At 36.2% G+C, this 27,117-nt stretch overlaps 1 long non-coding RNA gene across 2 annotated transcripts in view; it reads left to right on the top strand.

The window, feature by feature from the left end:
• Positions 1 to 27,117, top strand: part of LOC105076878 (uncharacterized) — a 487,483-nt gene that overhangs the window by 397,802 nt on the left and 62,564 nt on the right. The gene's annotated exons all lie outside the window — the stretch shown is intronic.

The raw sequence follows: 27,117 nt of genomic DNA on the forward strand, positions 1-27,117 counted from the left end.
CTCTAGGTAAAGCGAACTGCATGGTCTTCTCCATTTCTGCAGAGTTCTGCACATGCGTCTACTGTTCTGACTCCTCGTGCTACTAACCGTTGTATGCTTGCCTATCCACTTTTTACCAAGCACTGTATTAGTCACTTCACATTAGGCTCAAACTTACATCAGTTTTGTGCAGAGTAACGTGTATTAACATGTTTAACCTTAGTATATTCTTAAAGAATAATGTATCAAATACAACATATACTAGAATTGTAGTACATTTCTCCCAAGACTTTTTCTTCCTCTCCTATCCACCAGCCAATTGAACAGAACAAAACAAAGCACTGTAGACAAACGCTTGTCTCCATGGCTTTGATATTTTAAAAGATGTTTATATGTCTCATCTCCCAGTGACAACTTCCTAGTGGTACTACAATTTTCCTCAATAACATTTTAGATGTTATATGCTAATTTATATAAAGCCTTGTTAATTACATTAAATGTAATTAAAATGGTGACATATTTGGTATTATGTATTTTGATGTATTTTCCCCATATGTAACACTGTTAACACTTCATATAGTAAAGTCCCATTAATTTGGATCTATTAATAGATTATGATTTGGAAAAAGATTGTGTTGTGGTTACTTCTCATACTCAGTTTTCATTGTATCAGATGACTTCTTTTGGAGTTGGAAACAGGAAGAAATGTCTGCTGTTTCATAGTCTCTAAGTTAAAACCTAACATAGATTTGCAGCTAAGCAATAAGAGAAAAGCCCTCTAAAGAAGGAAAATCAAGTGATCATACTTGTCCCAAACATGTCATTCATGTTTGCATTTCCCATTTGGAAGGCAGATGGAAGCTTCAGAGCAGAATGGTGACTTTTCCTACTTGAGCTCTGGGATCTAGAGAAGCTACTGACAAGATAGATTTTTGGTAAATTTTTGTCAGCTGCTCTATGACCTCATAGCATTCCTCATCATTTTACAAAGCAACCCAAAGTTTGCAACGTGACCTAAATTTTTGGTTACATGGGCGTGGTATATTTCACTTCTCTGTAGCAGGGAAATAATGTCCTGCTTTATTGAGCTTTTTCCCTGTTGGGGGATTTCCTGTTTTCATCTGGTAGTGGATAATGGCCACTTTCTTACATGTACTTGTAGGCAGTGTCAGGCTTCTCCTGCCTGATGTTAAGCCTTTCTAACTTCACTTGTTGGTTTAATGCCTGCCTCCTCACTAGGTGGTGACCCCCTTAAAGACAGTGGCTGACATTTACTCTATCCTAGTGGCAAGTATCGTGCTACCACAAACCAGGTTTTCAGTATGTTAATTCGCTCAAAAGCTGACATGTGACATTTGCTGGAATACAAACTGAAACTAACAATGTTAGTTGTCATTAACTCAAAATAACAAATCAACAAACGATTGCATTTTAATCATGAGAATTTGAAATATTCAATGTAAAGTACCTAATAAATTGCTTAGCAAAAATCAGATACAGTGCATACAATTGTTAGTAGGAGTAGACAGTACAGTGGATTTGCATGCAAAACTCTGCAAGAATAGTGAGAACTACACATTCATTTTGCCTAGGGAAGTCAGATTTTGGTCTTAAAGGAAGAATGGAGTTCATCAAACAACTCAAAGGAAATCCCAGGCTTGGGAGACAGCATGTGCAAAGACATGAAGATAAGAAAAAATAGGGTATTTAGGAAGGTAGGTGTGATGTGTGTGGAGGGACAGAAGAAGTGAAACTTAAAGGCAATAGAAAATGAAGATATACAAAAGGCCAACAGGTACATAAGTAGATGCTGGACATCACTAATAATTGGGGAAGTGCACATCAGAAGCAGTATGAGGTATCACCTCATGCTTGTTAGGATGGATCTCAACAACAAGACCAGAGATAACAAGGGTTGGCAAGGAAGTAGAAAAAGGGAACCCTTGTGCACTGTTGGTCAATAAATTAGTGCAGCCACTATGGAGAACAGCATGGAGGTAACTCAAAAATTTAAAAAACAACTATCATATGATCCAGCAATTCCACTTCTGAGTATATATCCAAAGGAAATGAAAACATGACCTCAAAGAGAGATCTTGCACTCCTCATTCATTGCAGTATTCATAATAGCCAAGACATGGAAACAACCTAAGTGTTCATTGATGGATGAATGAATAAAGAAAATGTGTTTTATACACACACACACACACACACACACACACACACACACACACACACACACTAAAATACTATTTTTCAGCCATGAGAAAGAAAAAGAATCCTGCCGTTTGCAACAACACGTCGATGTGGACCTTGATGACATTCTGCTGAGTGAAATAAGTCAGAGAAAGACTAATACTGTATAATACCACTTATACGTGAATCTACAAAAACCAAACTCAAACAGAATGGTAACTACTTAGGGCATTGAAGTGGGAGAAATAGGAAGGTGTTGGACAAAGGATACTGGTTATAAGATCAGTAAGTTCTGGGGATCTAATATACAGTGTGATGATTATAGTTAGCAATACCATATTATATACTTGAAATTTGCTAAGAGAGCAGATCTCAAAAGTCTCAGCACATAAGGAAATGGTAATTATGGGACATGATGAAGATGTTAGCTAATGCAATAGTCATATTGTGCAATATTCAAATATATCAAATCCATGCATTGTATGCATTAAACTTATACAATGTTATGTGCCAGTTAACTCAAAGCTGGGGGGAAAAATGAGGCAGCGTTCAAACTCAGAAGGACACTTTATGCCACAATAAAGAAGTTGGATATTACTTCATACTTTTTTCTATAAGCTAGTGATGTTAACCTGCATGCACACTCGACTTAACCTGTATGTATTTATTCACTAAATGATTAAACACTGATCTCTTTTTAGACCCAGAGAGTCAATTTTTATATGAATCATCTGCTTAATACCCTGATTTATTTTAAAATGAATCTGTTAGAATAGTAAATTTCATTTACATTTGTGTAGTACGTTATACCTTTCAGAATAGTTTTCAAAGAAAATGTATTTTGACCCTCACAACAGCTTGTGAAATAAAGATGGTGTTAAAATTACAAAGAAAAAAAGTTAAATTACCTTTTGATTGGATATCAAAAGCAAGAGTACTAATAACAGACCATCTCCTGTCTCGCTGCTCATTCTTACCTAGTCTTTTTTTCCAGCTTCATTGAGATATAATTGACATGTATAAGTTTAACATTTTTCTTTCTCATTTTTTCCAACTTGAAATGTAACTGACATACAACATTATATAAATTTAAGGTGTACAGCATAATGATTTGACTTGCATACATCATGAAATGATTACCACCATAAATTTAGTGAATTCTTATTGTCTATTGAACATGGAAGGAACTATAACACAAGCAACACACAGAATATTTTATTTTCTTAGTAGTTGATCTGGGGATTCTTTGAAAGGAAGTGTCCATGCTTGTTGAGACACTTCCATGATGAGCCTGAGACTTTTAAAGAGCATGATAACTTCCAATTTGTTTTCTAAGACTAGTAGGGTCTGATCATGGTCAGGTCTTTGGTTTAAATGAATTATATTTGGGGATATAATTTTGATCCAGGTAAATTTCTCTGTATAACAGAGAGGAGAAGAGTTCAAGGTTGGAGGTTTATCATGTCTGGGGAAAAAGAAATAAGAGCCAAGAAGACTAGATCACATGGGAAGAAGAGACTGTTCAATCTTGTACCAAAAAGAAATAAGACTAAGAGCTGTGTCTAGGGTTGATAGCTTTAAAATGTGATTGGAATCCTCCCTTGCACTTCCCTAAGTCATATTCATTCTTGTACTTTTCTCACTGACAATTATGTATGGAAGTAAAAAATGAGGATGGAAGGATACCTATTTTTGGGTGCCATAACATAGTCTTTCAGATTAAGGCAATCTACATGCAATGTAAAGACCATGTATTTTGAAACAAGGCAAACATATACTAGCTGTGTGACTAAGGAGATCTGTTTCCTAAAGTGGGATGATAACTGACACATGGGATCATCGCAAGGTATAAAGTAGTAATAAACGTAAGTACGGAAGCTGGACTGAAATTGATACTCTCTAGCATGCAATAAATTATTGATGCAAATAGATTCATCTCAATTAACAGCTCCTAGAAACTCACATACTGATGTCAAGGGACCCTTGGAGCTGGAAGCCACGACATACTAGTCCTGGACAAAATGAAACAGTCTAGGTTCAGTGAGCCAGTTGTATGTCATAATCTCCCCCTACCTCTATCAATCTTTATATGGTCTCCACTCTCATATTTTTTTAGACAAGGATTAAAATCTCATTTACACGAAGATTTTAAGATACAAGTGGCTTGCAAGGTTCAATGGTATCTTTCCAGGGGTTGAAAGAGCATTTTATGAGTGATAAAAGTAAAGTGGATCTTTGATAGTGGAATTTCAGGCATCAAAAGCTGAGACCGTGGGACTGAGAAACACTTCAAGCCCTTGAAATCATGCCAGGCTGATAGTCCCTTTACTCTACTTGTGCTTGAGGGCTGCACGGTTCCCTTGCTAAGATCACTTTCAGGGAGTCTCAGAGTCCTATAACCTAGCAACATTTGTACGGGGTACATGTACTTGGAAGGCATGCCTGTCCAAAGTGCGTGGCAACAATAGTTTTAAGGAAATTAATTTCCTGGTCTTCAACATCCACATGAACTTTTGCCTGGTAGTGGACCTGTGGCTGATGTGGTCTCCTGGTTCTTTTTTCATATCTGCTCTTTAACAATTGCCCTCCTACTTTATAAGAGAAAGTCATGCCCCTCACCATTTTGGCCCCATGTGTAAAAAGGTCCAGCATACCAAAAGAAGGGGTATTTTTAAATACTGTTTGTCTGTGAAGCCTTATGTAACCAAAGTGCCAAGAGAATGAAGGGTGACATTAGAAAGGGGTGGTTTGGCCCAAGATGATATATTCTAATTCAAGTATATTTGTAAAGTAGGCAACAAAGGCTGTATTTTCTTCCAAGAGTATTTTTCCTTTGTGAACCACTGTCAAAGAATGAATGATTATCATTGGGGAGACCTTTGGGTGCAAAGCAAAGAGACTGGAAGAAATACGGAGGTGTCACGAGGTAACAGATACATGGCAAATCTCTGTGCCTGACCTGTCTTTATAAAACCTACCTACCTACTTGCTTACCTATTTAATATATCATAGAGCTAGAATTCGGCAGTGAAATGTTGTAACAGGCCAGCACTTTTCTTTCTGTTTAAAGTAAATGTGATTTGATTGATTGGTTAGACAATGAGAACTGGCTTTGCCAAGTAGGTTAAATGGTGAACATTTTCCAAAAATGGAATAAACTAAATCATCAGCTCTAAGTTTTGACAAAAATATATCTGATGCAAGTGATAAGATGAAAGCATTTTATTTAAAAATACGTTGGCAAAGATGTATTGAAATTAATGATATTTTTATTTTCCTAACCTTCTTTTGAGTGTATCAGGACTTATACAAAGTGCTTCAGAGTAAGAGTGGCAGGAATAATTAATAGTTATTAGATAGGTATTGATAAAGACTTCTTGGTATACTTCCCAGAAACTGAGGCAATGGATGATTCTAATGACTGGGTGACAAAGCCTTTTGCAAGACAGTTTGTTTATAATTCTTTGTTTTCAGTAAAATTGAAGGAGCACCTAGTCAAGTTGTTAGCTGATAGAAAACTAGAAATACTTTTTGAGGATAGATCACTATATGATATCTTGTATATAACTCAGAGGAATGCCAAGAACTGAGTGACAATGCTGTAATAAAATTCTTTCCATTTATATCCACCTATTTGTGTGCACAGGGTTTTGCAGTGTTTATATCTATAAGTGAGGAAAGAAATAGAATTGATGCTCAACTCTGTTACATTCCGGCAGTAATATCCATCCATAAACACATAAATCAATTGAAAATAAAACCAGCCCCATCCATCTCATTATGAAATGCATTTCCAATGAAATTTATCATATGTAATTATTATTTACCCAGGTTTATGTCTTATTTTCTGCTCTCTTCATCTTTTGTTTACTAATACTAATACTATTTATAATAATAACCAAATCAGAAATACTTTTTGTAGAGCCTTTGGGAAATAAATAAGACTTTAATTTATACACATTTTTCTCACAGAGAAGTAACATAGAACAATCGATAAAAGATCTTCACAGATAAAAATGTGTGTATTAGGATAAAACTTAGTTGGGATATTGGAGTAAACATGCAATTTGAGGACAAAGGAAAGCTATAAAATTCCCAACTGTTAAAGGCAATCTCATTTATGTTTTTTAAAGTAGATTATGGTAGATTAAAATTCCAGAAGTATTTAGGGATTTTGTTTTTTAAATGCCAATATTCACAGCAAACCGGAAAATTTTATACTTTCTCACTGTTTAATTTGTTATGAATAGATTTTCATAATTACTTCAGGAATCATGAGAACAACAACAACAAATTTAAATGCTGTAAAGAGGAAGAGACAGTTGTGAAACTGAGTCGTCATCTTTTTCCCATTAAGTGAGGTTCTCTGGCTACAGCCAGGTCCTCACCCAGCTGCTTGTAAAAGCATCCACGGTGTCACTTCTACTAGGAGAAGGTGCAAGAAAAATGCACCTACGTAGCCATATACCAGCACATTTTTAGAGGTATCAAAGAGGGACCAAAACATGATTTCTCATGCAATTATTTTACATTAAGATACAAATATTGCTCATGTAGAAGCTTAGACCCCAAATGTTCACTGTTTAGAAATAGTGCACATTGAATTTTTATGAAGACACTTCCCTACTCAGTTCCTTTATCATTCTTTTCCAGTGGAATCCAATGAACATGACTGATCTAAAGTTTAATAGGGATTTGGCCACAATCCAAATAGACACTAAGCAAGGGGAACCTGGGACGTGACACCATGCTGACTCCACAGAAAATCCCTTTGCTCCTATTAAGACTAGTTGATTCAGGAGTTAAGGATGAGCAGCTAAATTTTATCCAGATGTACTAGGAGATAGCATTTTCACGAATACAGATGCAGCTAGAAGTGGGCACCGAGAAAGATTTTAAAGACTACAACAAGATATATGAATAATGAACCAAATGATTGTAATAATTACTATTTTAAAAACTAGTAGCCAACCATTTGAGGTGTTACACTGTGTTTGTCCTACATGCTTACCAGCACTGTTCTGAATGCATTATACCCTTGTTACCCAAGGTAATCCTCACAACAAATCTGAGCTACACAACTAGCACCCTTGTTTTACAACTGAGGAATTCAAGGTACAGAGAGGTTAAGTAACCTTCCAAAGGTCACCCAGCAAATAAGTGTCAGAACTGGGGTTTGGACTTAGTCTGTGTGGTTGTAGAGCCTTCCACTTAACCCCTCTATTACCCATTACTTTAATGAAAACTCTACTGCCACAGACAAAGAAATTTATATTCTTGAAGGTGGGTTTTTAAAAATATGGCAAGGGCAGATGGAGGAAGGGGTTTGGGATAGTTTGGCCCTCTGCCTAGAATTAAACATTCGCTAATTTTCTTTTGCTCTCCACTGTTTCTAAGTAAATTGCTATACACACTTAAATTTTATTATCATACTTTCTATCTGACATGCTGTGCAAGAACACCATGATTTAGAATATCTTAATAACAACTCAAAGAAAGAGACTTAAAAGTAATGTTCAGAGAGAAAACAGATGGCCACCAAGTGCAAATTCTGAATGCATATTTTTGTATGGGGAGTAGATGTGGTTGGTAAAAGGTTATGCTGATAAGCAAAATGTTCTTGTATTGTTATGAGCTTATTATTTAAAATTATTTCTGAGATCTGTAAAGTTGTTTAAATAGTACCCAAAGGAGATTCTGGCAAAATAAACTCCAAATCATCCTTAAGATGATTTGACTTAAGCAGATTATTGACACTCAGTTAAAAACTCAAAAATAAAATGTCACCGAGAGGATAGAACAACGGCCGTTCATTTAAGGCTTGGCCATTAGCTCATATCTGAAAATACCGAGGTACTTGTATAAACCTGGACTCCACACGGAAGCTATTTTTAAAATCCCTATGAACTTCCTGGGGAAAAGCCCAGCAAATAGGGCCAGGAAACTTGAATCCAGGATCCAAACTCTTGAGGCCTCTCTGGGTCACCTTTGAACCCTGTGTTGCTATTTCCCCAGTGCAGCACACCCTCCCCACAACCCTTACTACCGCTGGCTGGAGTCTCAGCTTCACACGGGTTCGTGCCCCAGTTCAAGAGCCCCACTGTCCTTTGCTTCACCCTTTTTCTGGATGACAGCTGTTTCCTTCCGTTTTGGCTGTGGAAATAGTAATTTTGGATTTAAAAAAAAAAAAAAAAGTCATCTTCAAAATCCCCTACACAATTCTACAAAAAGGATTTATTCCTATTCCAGGTCTGGCCTCGTCAGTGTTATCCTCCTAACCCAGCTGTAGTGATGTACTGCTCTGGCTGCCTGCCATAAGCAAAATTCTACCTCAGGACATCCTGCTGGAGGCAAAAGGCCAATCTGGCCTGTTTCGCAGCAGCTGGGTTGACAAACCAGTACCCTAAGGACGACGACAATAGCATATGTGTGTATATTTAGAAACACACGTACACTACATGTGTGCTTGTGTGTGTGTATACACACATAGAAAATAACTATGCCACATATGCTCTGTTTGTATACACATACATGTATATGTGTCCCCAGAGTCCAGATGTGCTGTACACCTACTTCTAGTCTAATATGAAGTCCATCTGCTTCCTACCTTACTTTTTGTCCTTCTGAGTCTAAAAGGATGCTGCTCACTCTTCAGCGTACTCTCAGAGCACAACTCTCTCCTTCTGAACTGGGTTGAAGTGTTTTCACTTTGGGAATCCTTAAAGTACTAACATACCTTCTGACTTGCAAGTGGCAAGTGTAATGTTAAACATTATGCTTTGTATTTCTGGGTTACCCATTCACACATCATTTTATTTTTCTAAGCAAGGAAAGGAAATACCAATCCAAATAGATATCAACATAAACCTCAACCTTCCAGACCTGAAGGTTTAACATGGATTTCCCTCTACTCTATAAATCACTGTCCTAGATTCTACTAAATCTGGCTAAGCAAGTTCTATCAATATTTTGTCTGACAACACAGATGCAGTTTGGAAACAAGTGAAGGGAAAAAAAGGTTACAAGTCCTGGAGATTTTTGGACGTTTCTCTAAATCTCCTATGCAATTAGATAACTCAAATTTGGATGGATTTTAACAGATTAAAACAAGAATTGTAAAGAAGCCAGAATTTCCTCTAGAAGAATTTTTATTCAAAAAGGGTCTGGGATAATTGTGTACCAAAGACAGCAATGTGTTCTTTAAACAAAAAAATAGTGGAAAGCAAAGGTTATGGCCAGAAAAATGAAAAACACCTAAAATATATCTTTTGAGATAAAAATAAGATTATTTAAATGTGTAAATATAATATATTATAACTTAAATATCAAAAGAAGTCAAATAACTTTGAATGTATTCGGTGATTCCTAAAACACTGTGCAAGTCAACACAAGGCTCTCCTCTAAATATCTTTTTTTATTGCTCTAAATTTAGCAACCCTTTCTATTTGAGACTATAATCTGATGAGGAATCATTTTGTTCTGGATTTTTTCATCCAGAAATAACTTACAACAGACTTTTGGCTTCAATGAGGCACAGGGTTTGAATCTCATCCGTGTGCCTGTTTTTTACTCCAGTGACAAAATGAAACGAAATGAAATGGAGTTTCGTTCAAATGGCATTTCAGGTGATTGTGCACAGAATAGTTCCATTTGGGACAGAATCAAAGTGAGAAATTTTAGAGAGAGAGAAACGTGAAACACTTGAGGAATTGAGCAATTAAAAATGAATATAGAAATAGTTGCTCATTTGTGAGTACAGCAGAAACACGGTACAGGATGACCAAAAGAGTGAGTCAGGGAAAGTTGGAGGACGTGAGATTTCGATTTGGATATTATACCCTAGTGATACCCATCCTTTCTTATGGCAATTGTCATAAAATGGAAAATCTCTCACTTAATCATACAGAGTGAACTAAAATTCACTTGCGCAATGTCAGTCCTGCGTCAGCTCTCCTGAAAGGCACTTCCGACCCTCCGATAGAAGCAGCCATTCCCTCTTCTGTGCTATTTCTGTGCGTTCTGTGTACCTGGATTGTTGCGTCACCCTCTGTTGTGATTTTGCTTTTGAATGGTGTTTTCCTGTACTTGACTGAGAACACCCTGAGGGTAGAAACTATCTGAATCCCACTACTGTGTCTTACTCAAATGTTTTATGAATTGATGGCTTGATAATGACTGATGAATAGGTAACAATATTAAGCTGAATACATGGCACTAAAAGTGAAAAGACTATTCGAAGATACTTTCTACGTGTCTTGCACCGGAGCTTTATCTAATTACCTTTCCCATCAAGTGCATTTCAGAGTAATGATTCTGAATAACACTTCCTGGAAAAGTTCCTTTTTCCCTTTCTATAAGGTTAGAAGTAAGGATTCTGAATAACATTTCTGAAAAATTTTCTTTTTTGATATCACTACATAAGGTGTTATGAAGTAATTTAAAGAATTTCATCTTCCTTCTCAAAATAAATCCCTACAGTGAAATGAGGACCCACCAGGGAATGTTAGTGGCTAGGTAAGAACTGCTGACTAGATCTTAGACAAATTGTACAGGTGCTATGAAATCCAAACTCCATGGGTAATATTTAAAATATATCAAATCTGTTTTCTCTATCCCATATTCATAGTTTATTTATGATATACATCATAGCCAAAAATATTCTAAACAAAACTGAAAAAAAAAAAACTTTCACCTATCTTGGTAGCTAACTTTTGAAGTAGCATATAAAGTGCTATAGCATTAGAGAAACTGATTTTGACCTGAGTTTTTGACCCATTAAACAATTTTTATTACTTTGGGTGCTATTTTAAAAGGGATTGTTTCTTTACTTTCTTTTCCTGTTGATTCATCATTAGTGTAAAGAAATGCAACTGATTTTTGTACATTAATCTTGTAACCTGCTACCTTGCTGAATTCTTTTATTAGTTCTAGTGGTTTTTGTGTGGAGTTTTTAGGGTTTTCTATATATAGTTTCGTGTCTGCATATAGTGACAATTTTACCTCTTCTTTTCCAATTTGGATCCATTTTACTTATTTTTCTTGCCTGATTGCTGTGGCTAGGACTTTCAAGACTATGTTGAATAGAAGTGGTGAGAGTAGACAACATTGTCTTGTCCCAGATTTTAGTGGGAAGATTTCCAGTTTTTCACTGCTGAGTACTATGCTGGCTGTAGGTTTATCATAAATTAATTTTATTATGTTGAGATATGTTCCCTCTATACCCACTTTGGTGAGGGTTTTTATCATAAATGGGTGTTGAATTTTATCAAATGCTTTTTCTTCATCTATTGAGGTGATTATGTGGTTTTTGTCCTTTCTCTTGTTGATGTGGTGTACTACATTGATTGATTTGCATATGTTGAACCATCCTTGTGTTCGTGGGATGAACCCAACTTGATCATGGTGTATGATCTTTTTTATATGCTGTTGGATTCTGTATGCTAATATTTTGTTGTGGATTTTTGCATCTATGTTCACAGTGATATTGGCCTATAATTCTCTTTTTTGGTAGTGTCTTTGTCTGATTTTGCTATCAGGGTGATGGTGGCTTCTTTGAATGAGTTTGGGAGTACTCCCTCCTTTTCAATCTTCTCGAAAAGTTTGAGAAGGACTGGTATGAGTTCTTCTTTGTATGATTGGTAGAATTCCCCAGTGAAGCCATCCAGTCCTGGACTTTTGTTTGTAGGGAGGTTTTTTATTGCTAATTCGATTTCATTTCTAGTGATTGGTTTGTTCAAGTGGTCAGTTTCTTCTTGATTCAGTCTTGGTGGACTGTATGTTTCCAGAAACTTGTCCATTTATTCTAGGTTGTCCATTTTGTTTCCATACATTTCATAGTATTCTCATATGACATTTTGTATTTCTGTGGTATTGGTTGTAATGTCTCCATTTTACTTTCTTATTTTGTTTATCTGTGATCTCTCTTTTCTCTTCTTCTTTATGAACTTGGCCAGAGGTTTGTCAATTCTGTTTACTCTTTCAAAAAACCAGCTCTTTGTTTGATTTCTATTTATTTTAATCTCTATTTTATTTATTTCCTCCCTGATCTATTATTTCCTTCCTTCTGCTGACTTTCTGTTTTGTTTGCTCTTTTTCTAATTCTTTTAGCTAGTAGGTTAGATTGTTTGTTTGAGATTGTTCTTATTTGAGGAAGGCCTGTATCACTATAAACTTCCCTCTTAGGACTGCCTTTGCTGCATCCCATAGAATCTGTGTGGTTGTGTTTTCATTATCCTTTGTCTCAAAGTATTTAATTTCTTCTTTGATTTCATCATTGACCCATTGGTTTTGTAGTAGCATGTTTAATCTCCATGCTGTCATTTTTTTTATCCTTTGTTTTTCTGTAAACAATTAATTTTTAGAGTTTTGTGATATTCATGTATATAAAATTATGCCCTTTTATTTGCAATACACTGTTTGTTTATAAAACATTCCTCTCCAGTTCTCTTGTATGTTTGCTGGAAATTGGGGGGGGAAATGGTAGACATTTTACTGATAATGTCCTGGACTTTTGTTACTATTCCAATCACCACTACTCAGAACAAATATTTCATCACTATTTATTGAACTATGTTTCACCCAATGTTATGCAATAGTTAGCTGCAAAATTAATTAAACTCTAAGTTTTCTTTCCAACAAAATGCCATAGTACAGGTCATTTGATCTTCAACTGTGATTTGTAAACTTAAATCTGTATAGAAATCTGTGGGGGGTTTTTGGTGGGGTTGTTTCCAAATAGAAAAGACAAAAAACCCAAATATTCAAGAAAAAAAACAAATATTCAAGAATCAGAACTTAATGAGTTCTCAACACTGCCTGCCAGCTCAGTCTTCTTATCTGATATACAGTGATTCCAGGTTTCCACTACTTCCCTCAAGATCATACTCTGCAGCCTCTCTTCTCAAATATGCTCACCTTTTAACTCTGCCAAGTTTATGGGCATCTTATTCCCTTCACCTCTCAATCTTGATCTAAGAAGATTCTATCCTCTTGCTCAAGGCAGGAAATGGCAACCTACATTGCAGATTGCATGGCTAGCCCTACATCAGTCTCTAATCCCTCAAAGACTTCTGTTGTAGTGTAGATCGGATATTTACCTTCAGTCTCAACTTTCACCAACATATTGATGTTTTTATTTCTTTAAAACTTTAAAAGTCATCCACCTTCTGCACTACCACTCTACTTACCTTCATTGATGAAGTATTTGAAAGAATAGTGTGTATTCCATCACTTATGTTACTGTCCATCTGTTTGATCCTGGGACACATTGTGATAAGTTTTCCGATACCATTAATCCAAAAAAAATTTTTTAAAGCCTCACCACCATGGTAAGTACAATGGTTGCTTTTCAATTATTGCCCTGACTGTAATAAAGTTGGGAAATATTACTCACTCAGTTCTTGAAGATGATGCTCACTCTGGACTCCATGACCAGTGTTATCACTCTTTCCCAGTTTTTTCCTTCTCCTTTTCAGTATGCCCAATCTCCTCCTCTGCTCATCTTTCTATGCTCCTCAATCTGTTTAATTCTTACTTTCTTCTCACTATAAGTCACTCTTCAATGAACCTATCCATTTCTGTGACTTAATGAACTAATGGATTCCACAGATACATTTTTTGAGTACTCTACATGTCAACCAGCTGCAAATCTGCATCCCTAGTCTTGACCTCTTTTCTGACCTCCAAACACATATTCATATCATAGTCATCCTAGTTCATAACAAAGTAAAAAGGGCCTAAGGCACCTCAAGTTGGTGATCCTTGATAAACATAGGCACAGAATAAGCAGTGATTGACTACTGAAACAATTAGTGAATTTCCCCTGAATCATCTCAGGAATTGCAGAAGAGTCAGAATCACAAGAAACTCCATCCCTCTGAAAGAGAGAGAGGCAAAGTATATAAATACATGTTTAGTTGTGGATTAAGTAAGCCCTAAAATGAATACTTGAGATGCATATTTTACAGCTTTGCATTTAAATATATCTTAATTCCCAGTTCCAACTCTTGCCAGCTAGGTAACCATATATAAAGTCCTTCATGTATTTATTCAACAAAAAAATGGATAATAATACCTCCCTTATAGAGTTTTGTGAATATAAAGTGAGAATCAATGTGTGGAGTTCACCTAAAACAATGTGCTGGTTATCAAGCAACCCTGATAACCAGCATAGTAAATGGCATCTATGATTAAGATAAGATTTCACCTATGTAATTCTGACAGCTTGGCTTTAAAGGACAAAATAAATCCTGAATCGGGTCCTTGAAAGCTTCAGAATGGAGTAAAAATTAAGCTTTTGGGAGAAGCTGGTTAATTGGACAAACTAAGGTGAAGTGGGGGGAGGAATACCACTGGTCTTTGCTGGTTCTTTGAGAATCTCAAGCTTTCTCTTTATTTTCTATTTCTGGCCTAAAATTTTAAATAATAGTAATAGTAGAAGTAATAATAATGATAGTAATAATACTTTTACTTATTGTGCACAACCCATGTGTCTTACCTCTTGTTTAGATTGTCTCTAATGCATGATAGAACCTACCAGGAGGTAGTACTGTTACTTAGTATTTTATGAAAGAGAAAATTAAAGTTTGAAGAGCTTGATTTGAATTAATACCACATCTAATAAGTACAGGGGTAAGATTTTAGTCTGGCTGTTCTGACACAGAGCCGGCGCTTTTCCTTCTATAGATCACATTGCCTCCTTGACTACTGTGCTTCTCTCGTACATCTTTACTCTGATTTAAGGGCCCAATTGTATCTGTTGGACTATTTTGAGCTGTGTATGTGCTAGTGGACTATAGCCAGGAGGCAAAGGTTCAGGCAGGCCAAGGTCTAGTGGAGTCTCTGTTCTCTAGTCTAATCTGTTTCCAAACCCTCCTGCAGCCCAAGGCTGGATTGTTCAACTGGTGTTAATGTTCCCTGTAGGTGTCTGAATCTTTTGCCATTGTGGCTCTGATGAACTAGGCCATGGAAATTCAAGGAAAGAGGCCCTTTATCTTTTTAGCAATAGCCAGTTCCAGACTTTTCAATGGCAGAAAGCACCATCCTAGGGAGAGTGGTTCAGGATTATAACATTAGCCTCCATTCTGGGCCGTGACTGACACAAGAGCCTGGCCCCTAGCTGCAAGTGAGGTTCTTAGACTCTCCTTCCTTGAAATTCTCCAGGGCATGTTTCTCCAGGTCCCCAGCTCTCTGAACCCTTGGCTTCCCTGATCTTTGACTCCACTGAGCCTTGACCTATCTGAACCATGGTGTCCTGAACTTACTTCCTGGCTATTGTGCACCAGCACGCACACAGCTTAACCCTTTCACTCCTAATCCATCACTCATTGACCACATAGGTCATAAATCTGACATTGAAGCATATCGTTCAGAGTCCCAGCTCTCATGGTTAAGAAATTTTTGTAATTTCTTTGATAGTATAACAAAACTATTGTGAAAATTAGAATGAAAATAAATATAAAAATGTATATGATGACTTGAAAATCTATGTATTAAAAAAAGCCAGCCAAGTTGTAAATAAGTAACACATGGTTATTTTTATAAGTTAAATTATACATATTCAATATTCATTTTCAACACTTATGATAGCTAAAGTAGAATATAAAAACTGCTTGCATTTTTCCTACAAGACTCTCACAGACATTTCCCATTCTAAGTACATAAGGGTATTTATTTACAAAGTGTTCCATTCATAGTCCCCTTTGTGTAAATTTAATGAGCAGATAAGAAAAGTTAATTAAAACATATTTTATAAACATTTTATAACATAGCACTTACTGTAAGATAAGGTTTTAAAACTTGGCTTCTTTAGACATTTTAGATTACAAGACTATAAGGAGAAAGAAGCTAAATTCTAATTAAGCTGCCTTCTGAGAAATCCCTCTGGGTATAGAAATTTGATGACAAATGGCTGAAGATATGTTTTTTGTTAAATCCCAATTAACAGCTACTTGTGTTCAAGGATATCCATTACTGTTTAGGTTGTAACAGTGAAACATAGAAAATAGTCTAAATGTCCAACACATAGGGCATTTTTTGCTTTCAAATGGAAATTTAATATCAATGATTTATATTACATTTTTTGCATTTTCCAAATTTTCTGTGAATAGTACAAAAAACACTATGGATAGATATTAAAACACAATACCTAGCAATGATTGTTTGTTTGTTTTGCTTTATGATTTGGGTTTGCTTTTTTCCAGTTTTGAGGGTAAGGGGTAGTAGAAGGCCTTATAGCTATGATCTTACGTAGGAAGTCAAAACGAAAACAAGGTCTATTTAGATCAAAGACTAGGGTTTGTTAAAAAGCGTCTCCATTTGTACAACAGATGTTTCATATAAAATTTCTCTACATACATATTTCCACCCCATCTAGTTATCTGGAATTTAGTCTAAAGTCAGCCAGGAAAGTTCTGACTTAGAAGAAAGTTCTGAGATAGTCTCCACTGAGTGACAAAGTAGGCAAATTTGGACATGATTTAAAAGAAATAGAAGAAAAGCCCAGAAGTAATAAAGAAGATGCATTATGGGAAAGTGAAGAAAAAGTAACCAGGTGGTGGGGAGGTTGGCAGAATTCACTTGTTTTAAGTAAAATGTGTAGCCTGAATTTTATTGGCTTTGGTGAGCACCATGATGGCAGTGCAAGGTTCACCTGAATTTATGAAAAGGGTCCTTTCCTGTTGTTTCCAGGAACAAGTATAATTGTAAATACTAATAATATTGTAAGCATCATCTCTATGTAGACTGTAAATTTTATAAGTAACATGATTCACTGAAAGGATATACATCATTGAGAAGCCTAAATCTTAAAACATAAAAAAGTAACCAGAAAGAAAAAATAAAGTAGAACATTTGTTAAAATCATTTACATTGATTTTTATAGAGGTTCTAAATCATCTAACCTGCTTTACTTTGAAGCAGATATGATGCGGAACAACACTCTGTATAGCATCCTGGTTGAATAAAGCTTAGGACTCAAATCTTAGCAACTATGTGTTTTAAATGCCTAGTACCTATAGTGTAATGTGCATACATCTGTTTTTACACGTGTTTTATACACATGTAAAATATTAGCACATTTTGAGCATGTATTTTCATCTGGAAATTTGATAGGCTTCAAGAAGAATCTGGGTGTGTAGGACAAAGAGTGAGTGGAGGAAAAAGGAAAGAGAGTTGAGAGGTAAGAATGAACATATTTTTTCTAAGAATTTTCACATGGAAGGTATAATATTATTTCCCTGCTGAGATCTTGTCATCCTTTCTTTTTACTTCATAAACTCTTCAGTCTATTCCAGTGGAGTTTTCCTTTGAAGGCCACCCAGAAACTCTGACCTGGCTGGCAAATGGGGAGAACAGCTGATTTAAAGACTGTCTCAGAGAACTCTAAAACAACATGGTTTCTACTGCAGCATGAGGGACTTGGGTCATTTGAACGGTAAAGATTACCAGACACTGGTCTGGAGGGTAAATAAGCTTTCAGACCCCCATTTGCCTTTCAGCTCACCTTCTCTCTGTATATTAGTATTAATGAGATGCTGCTCCTAACACAGAGAAATGTTTTTAATGGCTTGGTATAAGTTGATATGTTGTTCTTTGACTTATTTTTCTGCACATGATGGTAGAGGCAGTACTGAGTAATGCTTCAACGTACAGCCTCAGGGTCCGGATGACTTGGGTTCAAATCCTGGTCTTGGACGCTGCTTAGGTGTGTTCAGACAAAAGAAAACAAAAAATTAGCCACTCCACGTCACAGTTTACTTACGGAAGTAGGAACTGTAGTACATATTTCATAGGGATGTTGTGCAAACAAGCTATTAAGTGTTGGGAATATAGACAATGCTCAGTAAACACTGGCTATTACCATCATGTTGCTGTGTTTTCCATTCTCTCCTCTGTTTCACTTTCATAAGCATATCATTCCTCATGGTTAGAAATGCAGTCTGTGGCCACAAGAGTTTTACCTCTCTAGAAGGCATCTTGCAATGGTTACCTTCTCCTCATGGTTGATGTGAACACCAGATAACCTGAGACTGAGTCGATGGTTAACATTCTCATACTGGTTTGCTTCACCCAAAGACAACTGGATAGAAATCTTTGGGGGGTAAAAAAATGAATACTTGATTAGCTCAGAATGTCCCAAGGAAGTACGACATTTGTCTTACCTATAGCTTCAGAGGAAGTTGGCAGTCATTTTAAAGCCAGGCCCAGTTTTTCCAGAAGGCATCAAGTCTCAAGAAACCCAGTGCTGCTGCAAGAACAGAGCGGGCTCTATTGGGAAGCCTCTTTGCTGGCTTCTATCTGTAATCCAAATCCAGCTCTGCTAAGTCCCTGACCTCATCTACAATCTCTCTCAAAAAAGGTTGTCCATTTTGTGTTCATTCTAACATATTCATTTTTATAAATAATATTTTATTTGCCACTATGGGAATTGGAAGCTAAACCTATGAAATATTACAAAAGCTCGATTTCTGATGTTAGAAGAAGGCAGGGGATGGGGATGATGAGTGTGGTGGGGTAGAAGAGAAAAGAGAAACCTATTTTTCCTGCACTTTAAAAGATAGGAGCTATGAGGAATGGTGGGGATGGATTCTGCTAGCCTCAAGACTGAGAAAAACAGAAGGATGTCACCTCTTAATCCTTGTCTTCTACAACTATTAAGTCTACTATAAAAATGCATGACTTTGTTCTCACTTAATTCTGGTCTGTAAACAAATAGCATCATTAGGACTTCTCTCAACATTCTATCTAAAATAGCATGACTTGCCATTACGTTCAAACCTCTTACCTGCTTCATTTTTCACCGCACTTCTACTTGATACTGCATGAACTTGCTTATTCACTTTGTCTCCTCTACTAGAACATTAGCTCCATGAGGGCAGGGACTTGTCTGTCTTGCTCATAATGGATCCTCAGTGCTTACAAGAGTCCCTAGCATACTGAAGTGATGAATAAGTATTTATTGAATGAATAAATGATCTGAAAGGAATCTGGAGTGGGAAATGGAAGAGACAACCGGGGAACCAAATACTTAATTTAATCTAGATGAGTTAAGGGAGTTGCTCAAGCTCAAATTCTTGCAGAACTGAGACTAAAACCTACATCTTCTCAATTCATAGTATATTGATCTTTATACTATAACAAGATAACCTCTTTATAACAATTTAGTACATTAACAGCATATAAGATAAAAAATTCAGAAGTCTTTTTGCGTTAAACATATTATTCTTACTTTTAGTAATACTTAAGTCTGGAGGCTCATACTTCAATACTTAAGGTACTCACGACACATTCATCATAGAACTTATCACAGAAGATGGAAATAGAAAAGGAAGAAATAGAAAATCCATGACACTCCCCAAAAGTATTTTCCTAAGAAACACTAATGTGAATAATGTATAATGCTGTAGCCTCTCTATAAAGGCAAGAGAATATGGGAGAGGATACAGGGATGAATGAATTTTTTATTGGTTTGGATTTTCTCTAGAGAGATATTATAGACTAGTTTGATTGTCATCATCATTATTACCATCTATTGAACACTTGTTCAGCCCTGCACATTGCACTAGATACTTGGCAAGTATTTGAATCTTTCATTCTCGCAACAATTCTGTGTTCTCATTTTAGAGGTACAGAAACTAAGGCTCAGAGAGGACACGCTACACAGCTAGGAGGTGCTCAGAATCCATTATTTGGCTGCAGAGTCTTAGTGCATCCCCCTATTTCATAAGATAAAAATAATTTCTTCTATGGCTTCCTGAGTGCTAGCTATACCATGGATGCTTAAAATATTCCGAATAAAATTGACAGTTGGAAAGAAATTTAGAGATCATCTTTCCCAGGAAGGACTCTATGACTAACCCTTTGGAATACGACTTTAAGGAATATCTTATTTCTTTAGAAGCAAAACTGACAGAGAAGCAGGCCCCTTCACTGGTGGTGGTTCTTTCACTATGCCACAGCCCTTTTATATTGACTGATATGAGTATGATGCTCATAAACCTATTAAATTATAAATATAGTTGGGTACATGGGATTGTATTTTGAAAATATAAATCATTTTCATGTGGTAGAATTCCAATTCAAATCCTTCTATCTTCCACAAAAATTAATCAAGGAAGTTGAAGCTTAGTCTCAATCAGAAAAAAAAAAATCTATAAAATTGTACCCTCATGTCATAAACTGACCCTTTGTATCATGGGTCATGCATTGCTGACACATCTACTTATGTATTGTATACACATTTGTACATATACTACATATACAAAAGCACACACATGTAATTTGAGAATATACCCTATGTGATATGAGGATTTTTGTAAATCAGAATGATGAATTAATCCACTTAAATCTTCAGGAAAAATTAACATTACAGGAGAATCGTGGTGACATTCATAAGTTCATGTTTGCTTTCCAAAAATAATCATCCTGTAGACTGTAAAAAACACTGGCCCCAACTAAAAGATTATATACCAGGTAGGGATGCCAAATGCAGTTCACACAAAGCAATTACAGTAAAAGCTGTGAGTTTTACTACTGCTTGGGGAATACTTTACACATTTACTTTTCCTCTACGAAAGAAACTTGTGCTAAGAAACCACTGCCTTCTCTATGCAAATGGAAAATGTGGGATACCTGAGGAAAGGGTAAAAATTCAGTTTAATTTCTATGTGAGCCTGGTCAAGTAATTTTAAAAGTCAAGCTGATGTGGGGAAAAAGTAAAATAAAAGCTTTCTCATTTCTGAACTGGCTTTCCTTAGCATTTTCTTCCTAGGGTATAATCTGATTCAGAGCAGGAACATACAGTACAGTTAACATTCAACTTTAATTGCAATGAGGTGACAACAGACTGGGTAATGAGTTGTTTATGAGTTGTAGATGTGTTTACAATGAGTTGACAATGTGTTGGATAAAGTGTTCTTCTAAAGTTGTAGATCTATTTACAGTGAGCAGTGGGGGCTGTTCATTAGTTGTCGATTTGTTTGTTTACATTGTTTTCGATTTGCAATTGCTATGAAACAAATTGCACGCTGATGAAGGATGATTGTTTGTGCGCCTTAATGATTTACTGTAGTAGCTTGTCTGAAAAAGTACTTAACTCGGCCTCATCTGTCAGTTTCTACTGCAAAAGCTCCGAGTCACAATAGTTTTATTAGCATAGCATGGTCCATTTGTAAGAACATTATGCATCTAAAAAATCTCAGGACTTTGCTATTCAGCCCATTGTATTTGGGCCAGCAGACCTGAACTGAATTCTTTCTGCTTGGTACACATTTATATCTTTTGAAGTTATAACATGATTAATAGTTGGTTCTTAAACTCCCAGCTACAGAAGAGTTCTACAAATCCTTTGTAACTCAAGGTACTGCTGATTTTTAACCTTATCTTTGACTCACTAACTTCTGTAAAAAGTCTCCTTAAAAATATCAGACTAATTTGAGGGTTATAAAACAATTTTATAAAACGTATTTTAACATAATCAGGGACGAAAGAGTAACACGGTCCCTAAAACACAATTAGCTGGTTCAGTCTGCATCAATATGTGTTACTCATCCAGCTTGTGCATTTAATAGCTTACATTCATAGAAAGGAAGAAATAAGAAAAGAAACTGAACTCTACCCACATCTTTACCATCTCAAAATTCACTCTGTCTCCTTATACATGGACCAGACCCATGTGTATTCATACAAGGGAGCTGGTTTATGCTGAGCCTCATTTATATTCCATTCATACATGACAATAAATAAAGCCATCTTTTAATAATTTGACTGGAAAATGTTATGAGTCAGAATTCATGGGCCAAACCTAACTAAGAAGCTCTAGTCTTCAAAACATCAAGAATGAAATATTGTGATTAATTCCTGGGGTCATAATAAGGAAAAAAAAAAAAACCTAAAAAAATTAGAAGGGACAAAGGAAGCCACTAAAATCAAGAATAATGAGTTTAATAAATGGTAAATAATATTAATTCAAGTTTTCAAAGCATATCTTATTCACTTTACATAAGAAGGTTATTTTTATCCCCATTTTACATATAAAGCAACTGAGATCAGAAGTCTGTTTTTATGCGAAATTTGTGATTTTTAAATGCTGGCTTTAATTTTTTTAAATATGTGGACCAACTTCTGCTTATGGAAAATCCTGATTCTATGTATATAAAGCATATAATAGAAGCCCAGTGACTTTCTGAAATCATATATCTACAAAGGACAGAATTGGATCATATATCCAAATGTTCTGATTCCAATCTGGTGGTGGTATTGTCACTTCCTGTTCTATTTTGTTTTTATTAAATGAGAATTAAAATCTCAAAACATGAGCCAACGAGTTTTCTTATTTAAGTCATAGAGATCCAGTGGGGCTTTCTTCCTACTAGTATGTTATTATTTGCTATCATACGTTTAGTTCTGTTTGAGATTTCTAACTGATGGAAAAATGAGGAAACTTGATGAAATCCCACAAAATGAGTGTTGTCCTAAACTCTTGACCCTCATTTTTAGAAGAAACCCCAACAGAAGGACCCATTAAGTCTGGTTTTCTGTGCTTGTCCCTGAGGATCATGTTTTGCCTTTATACCTAAGTCAGCTTCATAGGCATAGTTTTCCATGCTCCTCATGAGGAAAAGGAAGACATTTTAATTGTCTAAAAATTTTAAGTTAATAGGTATACCAAACAATTATTTCTAAAGATATAACTCAAAAGGTCCTCCATGCTAAATTGGGCTTTTGATTTCTATATAGGGGCCCTCATTTACTAGCATCAGTGGTGCCAAAGAAAATAGAAGAGATTACATTTTCCTCTCTCAATGTGCCATTTACTACTGTGAGCTTGAAAAAATAAATTTGTACTGCTTTCCAGCAATGCTGACCCTAAAACAAATCTGTCATTGGAATCTAAAGCAAAGGCACTGGACGAAGTGCTGAGGTGTTGCTTCCAGGGAGCCGTGTTAGCATATTCATGTTGGAAAGGATTTCATCTTGGAGGCTTCCGTTCATCTTTCCAGATATTTTGCAAGTAAAAATGCATGAAATTTAAACCAGCTTTTCACATGGCCATTTTTTATGGCAGGCCATTTCAGCAGTGTAACAGGGGTAGACACCTATAAATGTATAATGTGATGGATTCAATTGTAATGCAGCCTGGATACATATGGAGGTAGTGTTTGCCCTTCAGTGCAAATCCATTTTTATGTCAAAAGGAATCCATTGAAATTAATAGGGCATTATCCAAGCAATAAGTAACACTGTATATACAATGCAAAAATTTTTAGCAGGAAGACAAATTTTCTCTAAATAGTATGAAAAATAACCCTGCTAAGAAATAGCAAATGAATGCATTAAGAAACAGTAAAGCATTTAATATTTTTAGAACAAAACAGGCAGATAGGTGACTAAGATCTTTAACCTTTATTCGAATAATACCGACTAGCAAAGTGTATTTTCCAAACCCACATTTATTTTGGACACAGGCACTCACGTTATTTTTGAAAAATATCAGTGAGTGTACCAATGTCACTGTACATTTTTTGAGTATATAATGCAATTTACTTGGCTGATTGAGACATTATTTCATTCATTCATTGAAGAAATGTTTTGGCATTCCTATCACATGGCAAAACACCTTAAACAGAGAGTAGAGTAGTAAACACAAGAGATATGGTCATTATGTTCATTATGTTCAAATTTTTTAGTTTCTGAATTTGATTTCTAACTTACCTCTGAAGCATTATTTTTTAATGTTGAATTATTCTTTGAGTCTCTTGACTACTTTCATATTTCACCTTCTCATGCCCAGTATGTCTTAAAACTAATATGCTCCTATAATTTTGTTCTTAGAGTAATTTTTATCACTGTATCTAGTTTTTACTGTTGTGATGCTCAGTTTACCTTTTCCCATCCCCAAGAAGCATTTTCTGGCAATAAGGAAGATAATGTGTCCAGCCCTCAGCAGGTATGCTGGTAGTTAATACATGTTAATTTCTTCACCCCACTTCCAGTATGAACTACTGGTCTCTTAATTCCTTTTGGGCTTTATGGAATTCAATGAAGAATCATTAAAGGGAGTTGGGAACTGGGGTTATATTTACATACAATCAGTAGTTCTTTACTTTTGCTGTTAGCACTAAGTCATGATAGCCACTGGCCAGATAGACCTAGAATGACCAGAGCCAGGAGTCACTTGATTAGCAAAACTTACCTATAGCAAGCAGATACTCAAGGAAAGGAGGACTACAGACACCGACAAATGGGAAAGGCCAATGGCTGCAGCTATGGATTGAGTCTAGCTTTCCATGGCATTGGAAAGGCGCAAGCAGGAAGCAGTCCTTATCAGGAGATTCAAAGCATATGAGGAAAAGCACAAAATATTAATTGGCACAAATAAGCCAGTTTGGCACAAGACCCTGAACCTGAAGAATCAGTCAAAGAAAAGCTAAATTCTCCCAACAGAGGTTGATAAGGCTCCCAATGTCTCAGAGCTAGTGGGGCACAGGGAAAGAGGGACAAAATGAGGAAGGACCTCAAAAAATACATTCTAAGCAGCAGGACAATAGGCTACCCCTGAAGCTCACTGAACATTCTTCCTTTTAAACAAATTATACAGGTTGATGGGTGTGATCTGAGGATAGAAGGATATGCCTCATTTCCATTCTCAAAGCTGAATGCGGATTCTTTCATAAGAAGTGTGAGGTGACCACCACCTGGGCCTCACATGTGTCAGGGTCTCACTGGCTGTTTGAGCCTTGGCCTCCAGGGATGGCCCATTTAGGAATGAGGAGACTTCATATGAACCTGTTCCAGCCTTGTTAACCTCCTGCGATTTGTATGGAGTATTTTCAGCTATTTTTTTGTGGGGAGGTTGCTTTTTGGAATCTTAAAAGTACAAAATTTGCTGAACTAAGTATCAAATACTTATTTAGAATCAATAAAACTTATTATGTACTGGGTAAAGGATAAAATAGATCCACCCTCACTTTTTTGAAAGAGCAGTTATGACACTTGCACCCTTGTGACTGTGGCCCACTGACTGACCAATGGGACCACTGGCTGATTCAACCAATTCCTGTTTAGCAAAGCCCTGATCACACTCTGCTCACACCCAGACATGAATTTGTTCCAACTCTGACCTTTCTAACAAGGCTGTAAAAGAAGTTTATGTGGCACTTCATACACTACCGAGGACAATTGAAAAGAAAAATTATCCACTCCTAATAAAATGATGACGTTATACACATCCCCAAAATGTTCACGAGCATCACACAATGTGCAAAACAGATCCTTTGCATCCATCTGGGCAAAAATAAAAGATGAGTCACTTTGGAAAAAGGCAACTTGTTTTTTTTGTTGTTGTTGTTGGTTTTTTTTTTTTTTTCGTTTTAAAGTTGTATTAGAAATAGAAGTGATTTTTCTGCTAGATGGAACATGAGAAGTTTAATATGTGTAAAGGAAGAGAGGCAGGACCTAGCTCAAAGTCCTCTCCCCCAGTGGTCAGACCACATATTTATGGCAAACAGCTCCAATTTTCAAAGGTACACTTAAGAATTACCTGGAGATCTTGTAAAAACAAGGCATCCTCATCTCCGCCTTCAGTGAGTCTGATTCAGTTGATCTGGACTTTGACTCAAGGATCTGCATTTTGGATAAAGCATTTCAGGTGCTGTTTTAAGGCAGATGGTTTGTGGGGTCATATTGTAAGAAACACTAACCTAGAGTCTTGATGGAGGTGACTGATTTCCACCCGTGAGCAATGTGGTGCACACTCCTCACAGTGGTTTGAAGAAGTTTCCTGAAAGTCTCACTAATGGGTATTGGTGTAGAAGTATCTTTGGTTCTTTCTCAGGAAGGGAGCCACTTGTAACCAAACAGATCTTCCCAACTGAGTCAACTGTTAAATTCTTTATTGACAATATGGATTGAGACTTCAAGTGATAGCTAATCTGGATTAGAGAGAAAAAGATGTATCATCTTCCCCTGAAAATAATGGGACCCCTAACAGGTACAAAAACAAAACAAAAAAAGCCAAGTAGACTGTCAGGGATTTTATTGAGAAGAGCAATCTAGACGTGAAACAGGCTATTTATTTGAATTTTCCTATACCCTTTAAATATCAGCTATCTCGATGTTACTTTTCAGAGACTGTGACCTTTTAAGAAGTGAAAAGGCACCAAAGTGCTATACACTATATTGAAGCAGTTTATCAAAATGTCACCCAACAGTTGATGCCAATTGCTAACAAGATATTGTGTTTCCTTATTTAATTGGCCAGCTTACCTAATTATGGCTGTCTTTGGACATCTATTGATGGGCTCTTTCAGAGAAAAAGGAAAGCATCATTTGAGGCAATTTCATATAAATATGTGAAAAAGGGAGACAAAGTAAAGGAACACCCCCAATGAGAATTATTATTAAATAATGAAATTTACCTGTTTGCATGGATTCCTAATTTACAGAAACACCTCTATAACATATCTAACACAAACCTGGGTAATTGCCAATTACTCAGGCTGCTGCACCTTCCAAAAGTTATCTTGGCATACAACTCAGCAGAAAAATAGGAAGTACCCTGGAAATTACTCAAAAAATGTGAATACCACATGTCAGAGTCAGTGAGCTTTGGATGAACTATAAAGAGTTTTCATTATTTAGGTCTATGAAAGCAAAGGAAACAGAAATATATCCAATAATGTAAGGCAACAGAACCAGGAAATTTATAAGAAGGCTTAATCTGTGGATTTAATTTAAAATATTGGGCCATGTTCAAACTGTGACATTGAAAACATTATCCCTGGCTATATTAGTGATCACTCAGAGGTCAGGAAGAATAGGATGTCAAACTTCCCAAGGTTTTTAGACAAAGGACTTTTAATGAGTCCTTTCCTTTAAGCTTTCCTTTTTCTTCTCTTATGTGGACATGAAAGACAACCTTAACACATTCCACAATCAATGGAG

This window comes from Camelus bactrianus, chromosome 6 (genome assembly GCF_048773025.1).
Source record: "Camelus bactrianus isolate YW-2024 breed Bactrian camel chromosome 6, ASM4877302v1, whole genome shotgun sequence".
Classification (NCBI taxonomy): Eukaryota; Metazoa; Chordata; class Mammalia; order Artiodactyla; family Camelidae; genus Camelus; species Camelus bactrianus.